We start from the raw sequence: 11,043 nt of genomic DNA on the forward strand, positions 1-11,043 counted from the left end.
TTTCTGACGCCATTTGTCACCAAACTCTGATAAGTCAAAACCCTCGACTTGGACTTGAACTCATGTCTAGTCAGTAGAAATACAAGTATCCCAACATTACGACCGGCAGAAGACCACGTCCCCTTCTGGACTCAGTCCTGGAAACAAAATCAGGCTGCCAGCTGACCCAAGGGTCTTTTCAAATTGGCACGCAATGCACAAACCATCCCACTTCTCACAACCAATTGTCACCAAACTTTGTCGAGTATTTCCATGAACTTTGGTCCACTTAAACATGCACCGCGGACCAATTCCAGTGGCTCGACCACCTCTGAGGTCTGCTTCAGGTCAAGCAGGTTTAAAAACCGATAAGAAAACCATCGGGGCACGTCGCACGTGCCCTACTCCGGACATCTAGAGCATGAAACTGGAATCCGGAAAGCTCCGATGTCCCGGCATTGCACACACATTTTCCATATAAGTGCCCCAGATCGATCCGAGTTCTCCACCCATTTCTGGTGTCTCAGGTGCTGTCAATTAGACAAACAATACCTAACCAATTAACTACTGACACCTTTTGTCACCAAACTCTACAGTCGTATCCTCAAACTGGATTTAGAGCCATGTCCATCAGGTCAAGATGAAAGCCAAGATACCGAGGTTGGGTAAACAAGCACCGAGATGGATGACACTCTTCATCTTGGTATTTCCAAAGTGATCCCACATTCCATTCGATCCCATATGTCACCCATCTCCAGGGTCTTCTATACAGGTGTCAACCAAGGGACGTTCTAGCTGGGTCCTCAACGAACTGAGAATCTTCTTCCTTTCCTTTCGGTTTGTCCCATTAGGGGTCGACACGGCGTCTCATCTTTTTCCATCTAAGCCTATCTCGTGCGTCCTCCTCTCTAACGCCCACTGTCCTCATGTCCTCCCGCACAACATCCATCAACCTTTTCCTTTGGTCTTCTTCTCGCAGCTCCATCCTCGGCACCCTTCTACCAATATACTGACTCTCTCGCCTCTGAACCTGTCCAAACCATCGAAGTCTGGTCTCTCTAACCTTGTCTCCAAAACATCCAACTTTGGCTGTCCCTCTAATGAGCTCATTTCTAATCCTATCGAACCTGCTCACTCCGAGCGAGAACCTCTACGTCTTCATTTCTGCTACCTCCAGTTCCGCTTCCTGTTGTTTCTTCAGTGCCACCGTGTCGAATCCGGACACCATGGCCGTCCCCACCACCATTTTATAAACTTTGCCCTTCATCCTAGCAGAGACTCTTCTGTCACATAGAACACCAGACACCTTCCGCCAACTGTTCCACCCCGCTTTGACCCGTTTCTTCACTTCCTTACCACACTCTCCATTGCTCTGTATTGTTGACCCCAAGTATTTGAAGTCCTCCACCCTCAACGAACTGAGAATATGTACAGTAAGACAGAATTGGAGGAACACTGAACTAGCCATGACCCAGCATCTTACCAATCTCTGGGGTCCTTCCAGCTGGGCACTCAACGAATAGCCTCACGGCTAGCCATTCCACTTCAGCCGCAAATTGTTACAAAACTGTGAGAAATCATACAACTCCTGAATTCTCGTCAAACTTACAAAAACAGTACACGCAACATGACACACGGGAGCTCGGCTATGTTCGGGTAATCGCTGGAATGAAAGCAAAGGTTCCCTTCAAGAGGGGAGTGCATGTCCCAGACTTGGCCAGAACAATCGTCCCATTGTCTCACCAGTTTCTGAGGTCTACCACTTGGTTATCAACTGTCCCAAGGGCTCGGTCAACCGGTCACCGGCGCGCAGCTAACTGACACACTTTTGACGCCAAATGTTACAGAAACCTGTGAATGGACCGAGAGACAAACACGACAGGCAGACGGACTTGAAATCTGTTGACTTTATAACGTTAGTAATAGGATAAGAAATTGGTAGAGAATGACTTATTAGGACATAATGAACTGTCAATTAAATAAAGAGCTCAATTAGAGCAAAAAAATCCACGTGGGACTCCCGTGGGACCGGTCGTGACAGGTACCTCAAAAATATACGGAATGACAGATTGGGATAAATGTTCACGTACTATGAAACAGAACATTGCGCCACGGTTTTGGACATGCACTAACTAGCGCATGTAAGATGCTTGTTAGCCACATAAAATGTTTGAGTGACATTTTCCCCCCCCCCCAAAAAAAAGAGAGAACAGAGTAAAAATGTCATTTCAAAGATGTCTAGTTGGCGTTTACTACAGTTTAAGTTGTAGCGGTGAGGACGCGTGGCAGCGCTACAGTAGTTGGCCGTGTTGCACTTGGGAGTCACATACTGTTATCTTTACAAGCGCTCAGTTAGCACTAAATTACCCAAGTCTCCAGCGAGCCATTCCAACACAATAAAATGACCATTTCCAAACTCTTTCAGCTCTTTGTAGCAGCTCAGTCTCCCGAGGCCGCCGGTCTTCAGAATTGCGCGGCGTTTATGGTTGCACTGTGCAGTAGGAGGAGGTGGTGGTGGTGGTAAAAAGGGGGGGGGGGGGGAAGAAGGGAATGGGGGAGGTACTGGTGCTGGTGAGGAAGGGGGGGGGGTCATCAGATAAGAGAAGAATTTCAAGACTAATTAAACCCGTTGAGACAAAGAATCACACTACAGTGATTTACAACTCTCCGTGCCAGTTAACCCAACTCATATTTAGGTGTCATATTACACAGATCAGATCAGGTCCACGTTCGCGCCTACACGAGGAACCCATCTGAGAAGACGCCAACATCAGCAAGACGCTTATATGTCAGGTCACGCACAGACGGCTTTTGTACTTCACCTCTTAACAAATAAAATAAACAAGTCCACCGGCTATGCCGCAATGCTACCGTGCGCTATAATGGTTTGTTTTCGACGCTGCATGTGCACACATTATAAGGTCAGGCCTGTTTTTTTTTTTTTTTTTCCATTAACATAAAGGGGGAGCGTTTACTCCCGTCAGTGCGCCGAAACAAAAAGACAAAAATCCAAAGTTGTGAATAGCAAAGTCTTTCATCCATAATTCCGTTTTGCTAGCTTCTGCAGACAGAAAATGGGTGGGGTGGGGGTGGAGTGGGGGCGGGGGGGGTTATGCTAAGATAGAAAGTATTATTTTCCTAAATGGAAGGTGTCAGATGGTCACGGAAATGTGATCGGCTGTTCAAGATCACTGCTTCCCATCTGCAATTTGTGACGTGTGAAAGATTCAGCCCAAATGTGCTCAGCGAGCGTAAATCCTCAGCACTTTCTCTTATCGTGGAAAAGCAAGATAACCAGCTGTTTACAGATCACAGAACATATCATATTAATATCATGGAGAGGGCGATATCATCTTGTTTGGGGGGAAAAAGGTATATTTTGTTAACTATCTGTGGTATGGTATTGAAATCTGTGAATTAATACGCGTATTGTACGCTAATTACACTGGACAAGTACACAAGGCACAATTGCAAAAGATCTTATGTAAGAGCTGTACCAACAATACAAAACGTGTAATTTCTATTCAAGGTATTCATTTCAGAAGTCATGCTAATATCACACTGCATCATACAAATATGATGTAATACTTTGCTAGTTTCATGCTGCCGAAATAAAATCAAAAACATCTTTCAGTGTGAAGCAATGCACTTCTACGCCGCAATCCCAACTAAAAATCCCCCCGCCCCCAATAAAAAACAGAAGATACTATAAAATAATTACAGTATCTGCGTGTACCCAATTTAAGACCTTGTTGAGGCCCTTCTGATCGTTAAGAACACTCACGTACTAAAGATGACTACAAGTGGGTGATAACCATTCAATATTTGATATTTTATGATTACAATATGTCATCCGTCCAATTTTTTCCCACTTATCAGAGGTCGGTTCATCTCCAGCGTGTCCTGGGTCGTCGTCGGGATCTCCTCTCGGTCGGACGTGCATGGAACTTCTCACTAGGGATGCGTTCAGGAGGATTCCGGATCAGATGCCCGACCCGCCTCATCTGGCACCTCTCAATGCGGAGGAGCAGCTGTCCCAGATGACCGAACTTCTCACCCTAACCCCGAACGGAGACTATGAACACCGATGTGGAGGAAACTTATTTCGGCCACTTGTATCTGGGATTTTGTTCTTTTGGTCATGGCTCACTGCTCGTGAGCATAGGTGAGGATTGGAATGTAGATCAACCGGTAAACGGAGAGTTTCGTCTTTTGGGACCGATACAAAGTCCGGATCACTGCAAAGATTGGTGACAAAGACCAGCCTTGGCGGAGTCCAACCCTCACGTGATCTCAATTAGTGTCGGCAATGCCGGCAAAACTCTGACATTGGTCTTACAGGGACCAAACAACCAATATCAGTGGGTTCGGTACCAGAAAATGCAAGGAACACCCCCAACCAAGGGACATGGTTGAACGCCTTCTCCAAGTCCACAAAACACATGTAGACTGGTTGGCCGAACTCTTATGCCCCATTGAGGACCCTGATGAACGCATAGAGTTGGTCCACCATTCCGCAGCAAGGACGAAAACTACCTCTTGAATCCGAGATTCGACCTCCCGACGAACCCTCCTCGCCAGTACCCCAGAAGAGACGTTAGCAGGGAGGCTGAGGAGTGTGATCCCCCTGTAGATGGATTGCACCCTCCAGTCCCCCACGACACCAGTCTGCCAATCCCGAGCCACCGCCCCCAATGTCCACTTAAAATTGAAAAGGAATTTCAACCAGCACACCGCCACAACATCCAAAACCTTTCGGAACACTGGAGGAATCTCATCCACCCCCGGGGCCTTGCCACCAAAGATTTTAATTTACATTACAAATAACATTTTAATCATCTTGGTGACTCCATACATAGGAGAGGTCGCCTCAGAGACCCAAGACTCTCCTTCCTCTTGGGAAAGCTGTGCCAGTGTCACAATATGCATAATATTTATAGATTATATCCAATACAGTAAAGCCTCGCTTCTCGAATGTCCCCATTTTTGAACAAATCGGTTTTCAAACGAAAATTTCAATTTTTTTGCTTCTGTTTTCGAAAGAAAACCTGTACTCGAACACCCCAGAGAAAACCCGGAAATAACATAATGCAGATCAGCTGACCCACGACGCGCTTTGTTGTGAATTCCCACGGCCCCGAAAAAAAAAAAAGCCGGAAAAAACAAAAAGCGTGCGGCGCAAGCAGCTGACCCACCCATGACGCGTTTTGTTTTTGTCAATTCGAACAACCCCTTGAAAAAAAAACGGAAATGACATAACGAGCGGGGCACAGCTTAGCGTACTCTCCTACTAAAGCATAGATTTTAAGCAAAAAATAAATATATTTCTTAAATTATTTTATTATTTAAAGTATTTAAATTATACATGTATTTCTACTATGCAGTTTATTATCAGGGAAAAATGCTTTAAAAAGCCCAATTTTTTTTTAGGCTTGGAACAAATTATTTCTTTTCCCATTTATTGTAATGGGAAACGTCGATTCGGTTTTCGAACAAATCACTTCTCGATCCGTTTTCTGGAACGGATTGGGGTCGACAACTGAGGCATCACTGTATACTATGATATACTGTTGAAAATTGTATGTAATGCAAACTAACTGATTCTACATGATCTGTGCACCATAAATTGCAACACTAACTTGTTCTTTCCTTCTACTGGTTCAACAAAGATGTAAGAGTGCGGTATTTGGACCGAGATTTCAAGATAAAGCGCAATTCTTCGGGATAATCAAGCCGATGCAAAACTTTGTGAAGCTCAGACACTGAAATTTTGGTTGTGGTTGAAGCTACATAAATATTCTATTTAAATGAAAGGTCAGCAGTTTTGATCCTCTCAAGATTTTATTCGACACACTATCTTATGGAAATATTATAGTAGGTCGTAGCACAGATGGCGCTGGCTGAGGTCAGGAAACTGTATTTTAGAGGATCAGGAGTTTTTGAATGGGCAGCAGCTGCTTGACGAAGACTCTCACATTCTCCTCACTTCTCCATGAAGGGAACAAATGAGGAGAACGCGAAGGAGTCAAAGGTCGCAAATTTTCTTTCTCGTGCTCATTTTGAGAGGGGGGGGGGGGGGGTTGATGAAGAGACTTAGAAGGCAGTTAAGTGCGCGCACGCGTTTCTCTGATTCGAGAGGACTCCGAAACTATCCACACGGGCAAGCGGATAAACAAGACACGACGAGTACTTTGGCGCGCACAGTACCGCATGTGCCATTCGGGGAGCCCTGCTGTTCTCTAACCTCCACACATGGCGTAGCCGCCACAGACACGCCTCAGGGAGTCAGTAGGCAGCCGGGGAAAACAGGCGGTGCCCCCCCCCTCCCCTCCCCTACCCTAGCCCCCACCCGTGTGCAAACACAGGAACATGTATCTGCGTGTACGTGCGGTTCTCAAATTAAAGAAAGAATACTAGTTGTGTGTGCTGGAACTGTAAATGAGATGTGGATGCTGACCTGACACAAGAGTCCAGACTGCGTGGTGTGTGTGTGTGTGTGTGTGTGTGGGGGGTGGAGGGGGTAAAGGCGCTTTAAGGTGGGAAGTAAGGGGGAGGGGCGCTGCTTCTGCTGCACAGTCCCCCAGTGTGATGCATCTACCTTCAGGGTGGCAGCAGGCGTGGAGTGGGGTGCGACGGAGCGAGCACGGGCTCAGTGGTGCGCTCACCTGGGGACGCTGAAGCTGTTGTAGCAGGACTGATAGTTCTTCCTTGGGAGGACTGCGAGATGAGCCCCATTGTGTTAGCAAAGTCCCTCTCAAACAAAGTTCTCAAGCCGTCAGCGTCGCGCACGGAGCCGCTTCTTGAATTTTGCCCCTCTCGTTCAAATCGATTGCGGGGGTACCTAATGTTGTGGCCGATAGCAGTAGATAATGAGTACATGTATCGATTATTTGTTTTTTTGAACTTTTATCTTAACTGGTGGCGGCAGCTGGAAAGCGTTGGCCTCACAATTCTGAGGTTGAATCCCGGTCCCGCCTGTGTGGAATTTGCATGTTCTCCCCGTGCCTGCGTGGGTTTTCTCCGGGTGCGCACTCCGGTTTCCTCCCACATCCCAAAAACATGCAACATTAATTGGACTCTCTAAATTGCTCATAGGTCTGATTGTGAGTCCGAATGTTGTCTGCCTCCATGTGCCCTAGGATTGGCTGGAAACCAGTTCAGGGTGTTCCCTGCATCCTGCGCGTTGACAGCTGGGATAGGCTCCAGGACTCCCGTGACCCTTGTGAGGATAAGCAGTTAAGAAACGGATGGATGGATGAATATTAAAAGGTGGACAACACCCAACACAACCACATCGCCAACAATCATTTTGCTCCTTCCAAAAGTCAATGGGGGGTGCAGTACCGAGAATTACCCGTGAGAGGCAACGTGGTGCAAGAGAGTAGCCTGACTACTGGACAATAGAAGAGACGAAAGAAGAAGCAGCTCGGCGTTCAGTCTCACAGTACAATCGTGGTGCTGCCGTTTTGGTTAGCAAAGGCCTCAGCTGTTAAAGTCTGCGTGTGAACAAATGCATCTATGAAGTGAGATACAGTATAGTATTTTAGTTACCTGACAGGAAAAAGTACTTGAGGGAGATCTTTAGTTTTAAGTGGAGCACAGCCTGATTGAGGCATCCATCCATCCACTTTTTTAGCCGCTTATCCTCACAAGAGTCGCGGGGAGTGCTGGAGCAGGAGGCGGGGTACACCCTGAACTGGTCGTCAGACAATCGCAGGCCACATAGAGACAGACAACAGTCGCACTCACAATCACACCTTGGGGCAATTTAGAGTGTCCAGTTATTGGTGCATGTTTTTGGGACGTGGGAGGAAACCGGACCTCGGAACTGTGCGGTCGACGCCTTAACAGCTGACCCACTGTACTGCCCATTTTTCGCTCATGTTAAAAAAAAGATACACTTCACCATTGTAATAAATATTCATCCATTTTATGAGCTGCTTATCCTCACGAGGGTCGTAGGAGTGCTGGAGCCTATCCCAGCTGTCGTCAGGCAGGAGGCGGAGAACACCCTGAGCTGGTCGCCGGCCAATCGCAGGGCACATCGGGACAAACAGCCGCACTCACAATCACACCTTGGGGCAATTTAGAGTGTCCAATTAATGTTGCATGTTTTTGGGAAGTGGGAGGAAATCCGAGTAACCGGAAGAAAACCCACAAAGGCGCGGGGAGAACAACATGATTGAGGCAACAAATTCAATGAGTTAATTGGAGGGCCGCATCCTGGAATAGTGGTTCGCAAGTGCAGTTTACAGTCGCGACAGGCACTCGTCCACCAGTGTCCCAAATGAGGACAAGCGAACTAGAAAATGGATCAATGGATTTGATCAAAACACACAATCCAGGTCTCATAGAGGAATATTTTGTGGTAAACACTTTGTTCGCTTCGGTAGGTCCCTTTGGCAAGGGGAAGATGGCAAATTATTCCAAAGCGTTCCATTGTTGAAGCGCACTTTTGTGCCGCAACTATTGTGCGTCCTATCTTTTGGAAAAGTCGGCGTTTAACATGGTCAGCTTTGGCAATTATTCAGTCCACTGACAAGTGAAACAAACGTGGGCCCAACTCAGTGCGTCCTGCATTATCTTCACTTCTCGGATTCCCAGACAATAATTAATACAATCGCGACTTTCCGTTTCTGGGCACAATACGAGCTTTCCCCTTTCTGAAAGATGTCGAAAGAGAGGAACCGCACTTCGTGGTGATGGCATACTGCACGTGGGTGGCGGGGCCAGGGGGTGACGATATTCCTCAGCCGGCATGATTTATGTACAGTACGGCGATGAAATATAATATGAAACGTCAAGGGGGGAAAAAAAAAACCCACCCTGACCGATGCAGCACGCACGTCCTTGAACTGGACAGTCGCGCAACGTTATCAAGTAAAAGTCACGTGACGTGAACTCATCAATGCCGAAGTGCGAAGCACCTCACAATATTTCATCACATTATCATCTAAAGTGCATCAACGTGATGTGTAATATATGTCATAAAGTGCATGTACACACTCACTGGACACTTCATTAGATACTCACACAATCGAATAAGAGCCAATACAGGAGCTGTCAGAGAGCAACGCATTTAACAACGTGTTTATTATTGCGGTGCATCGAAGAGAGAGTTGAAAAATACACATTTTGGGCACCTCGCATGGTAACACAAGTCAGTCAAATCATTAGACACACATCTGTTGTGTGATGTTATGTGAGACATCATGGGAAATGATGGAAAGTAAATTCATTAGTTTTGAGGTCCTGGGTTCGATCCCGGACCCGCCTGTGTGGAGTTTGCATGTTCTCCCCATGCCTGCATGTACCCCACACCTCCCTACCTTTGACAGCTGGGATAGGCTCCAGCACTCCCTAGTGAGGATAAGCGGCAAAGAGAATGGATGGATTTTGAATTAAAATCCTAGTGGCCCGTATTTACTTCCATACAAAACTACCGTCATTTCCGGCCGACAAGCCGCGACTTTTTTCACACGCTTTCAACCCTGCGGTTTATGCGGTGATGCGGCGCTAGCGTTAGCGCACCTGGTGATGAGCCTCGGTACACAGAAAGAGTTTAACGCTAGCGGGGCGCTAACTAGCTAACTCTTACTGTGTACTGAGGCTTATAACCAGGTGCGCTTAGTAGGCCAGGAATTACGGTATGTTACAAACTTGTTGATGTGTTCTGAGGAAAAAGGGGATTATCATGAAAAAAATATACATATTTTTTTAAAATCATAACCATTAAAGGTTTCAAATTTGTTCAGGGTGACACCGAATGCGGGTGACAAACAGGCTTTAAGTTGTTCAATAGACTGAAGTCATACTCATATCATCAAAAACTTCCCATGCCTAAATTTGGTTAATTTGATACTTTTTTGCACGACAATATGATTGGTCGGTCCTTACAGGTTTGTTATTTTTCATTTATAGTTTGAATTGCAATTATAAGTTTTAAAAATGTCTTGCTCTCTTTTAAAATGAAATGATAATGGTTCTTTTGGGGGGCTTATGCCAACGCGGTGCTGTTAACGCTACCGTGGCGGTGCTAAAGCTAGCATGGTGGTGCTAAAGCTAGCGCGGTGGTGCTAACGCTAACTAGTGCGGCGGCCGTGAAAAAAGCCACGGCTTGGAGGCTGTGAATTACGGTACTACGGCGTGAAAACTGCGCCAAACAAATACGAGCGTTTAATCTAAGATGACACGCTGCGGCGACCCCTAACGGGACAAGTCGAAAGAAACTTACGATTGTAACTTCTTGAGATGGTGAATTTTTGTCTGTGTAAAATAAAAAATAAATCATTCCGCATTGTTCGGCAAATCTGAATTCCGCTACTTTAAATTGAACTACCGAAACAAGTGTCGCACAATATTTCCACGGAGAACATACCTGTATATTATTTACAGTATAAGTGTAATACACGTACGTTATAATGACAAAAGGCAAAGCGTTTGGTGCGTGAAGGGACCGATACCTCCCCGGAGAGAACTGCCACCACTCCTATTTTGGCCGACGAGTGTATTACAGGTTTTTTTAATTATAGAGGCGCACATTCCCCCAGCATCCATTAAAGGAATGCCATGCTAATTTTAAAACCTCACAGCAGGCGCTGGCGTCGACGGCAAGAAAAGTGGATGAGTTTCTCTTTAACAGCTGTAATTTGTGTTTTCCAATCAGCATGCTGATTTCTGCTCATTATGCTCCGGTTTCACACCGGTAAGTGAGCAAAGTTTGGATTGATTGACTCTAATTAACTAAGAAATGTTCCGAGCCACGGATTTATTATCATGCTAGCTAGCCACAAATGTCAGAGACTTTGGCAAATTATTATCCCGCTAAGATAAATATCTGGGAAAACTCAGACGAGTGTGAAAGCGGAAGGAACATGTACTGTTATCGTGATGAATTAGTTTGGCGTGTTTTTCCCGCACGTTGAAGGATCACTTGAGAGAAGGCACCATTTCAAGCATTGACAGATCATTTAGTTTGCTAAACTTTGGGGAAGCAAGGAATTACCACGTCTATAATTAGCAGCGGATTTTAGTCTTCGGTTTGTTAAAAGATACGCTACAAAA

The sequence above is a fragment of the Syngnathoides biaculeatus genome, chromosome 13, assembly GCF_019802595.1.
Source record: "Syngnathoides biaculeatus isolate LvHL_M chromosome 13, ASM1980259v1, whole genome shotgun sequence".
Taxonomy (NCBI): domain Eukaryota; kingdom Metazoa; phylum Chordata; class Actinopteri; order Syngnathiformes; family Syngnathidae; genus Syngnathoides; species Syngnathoides biaculeatus.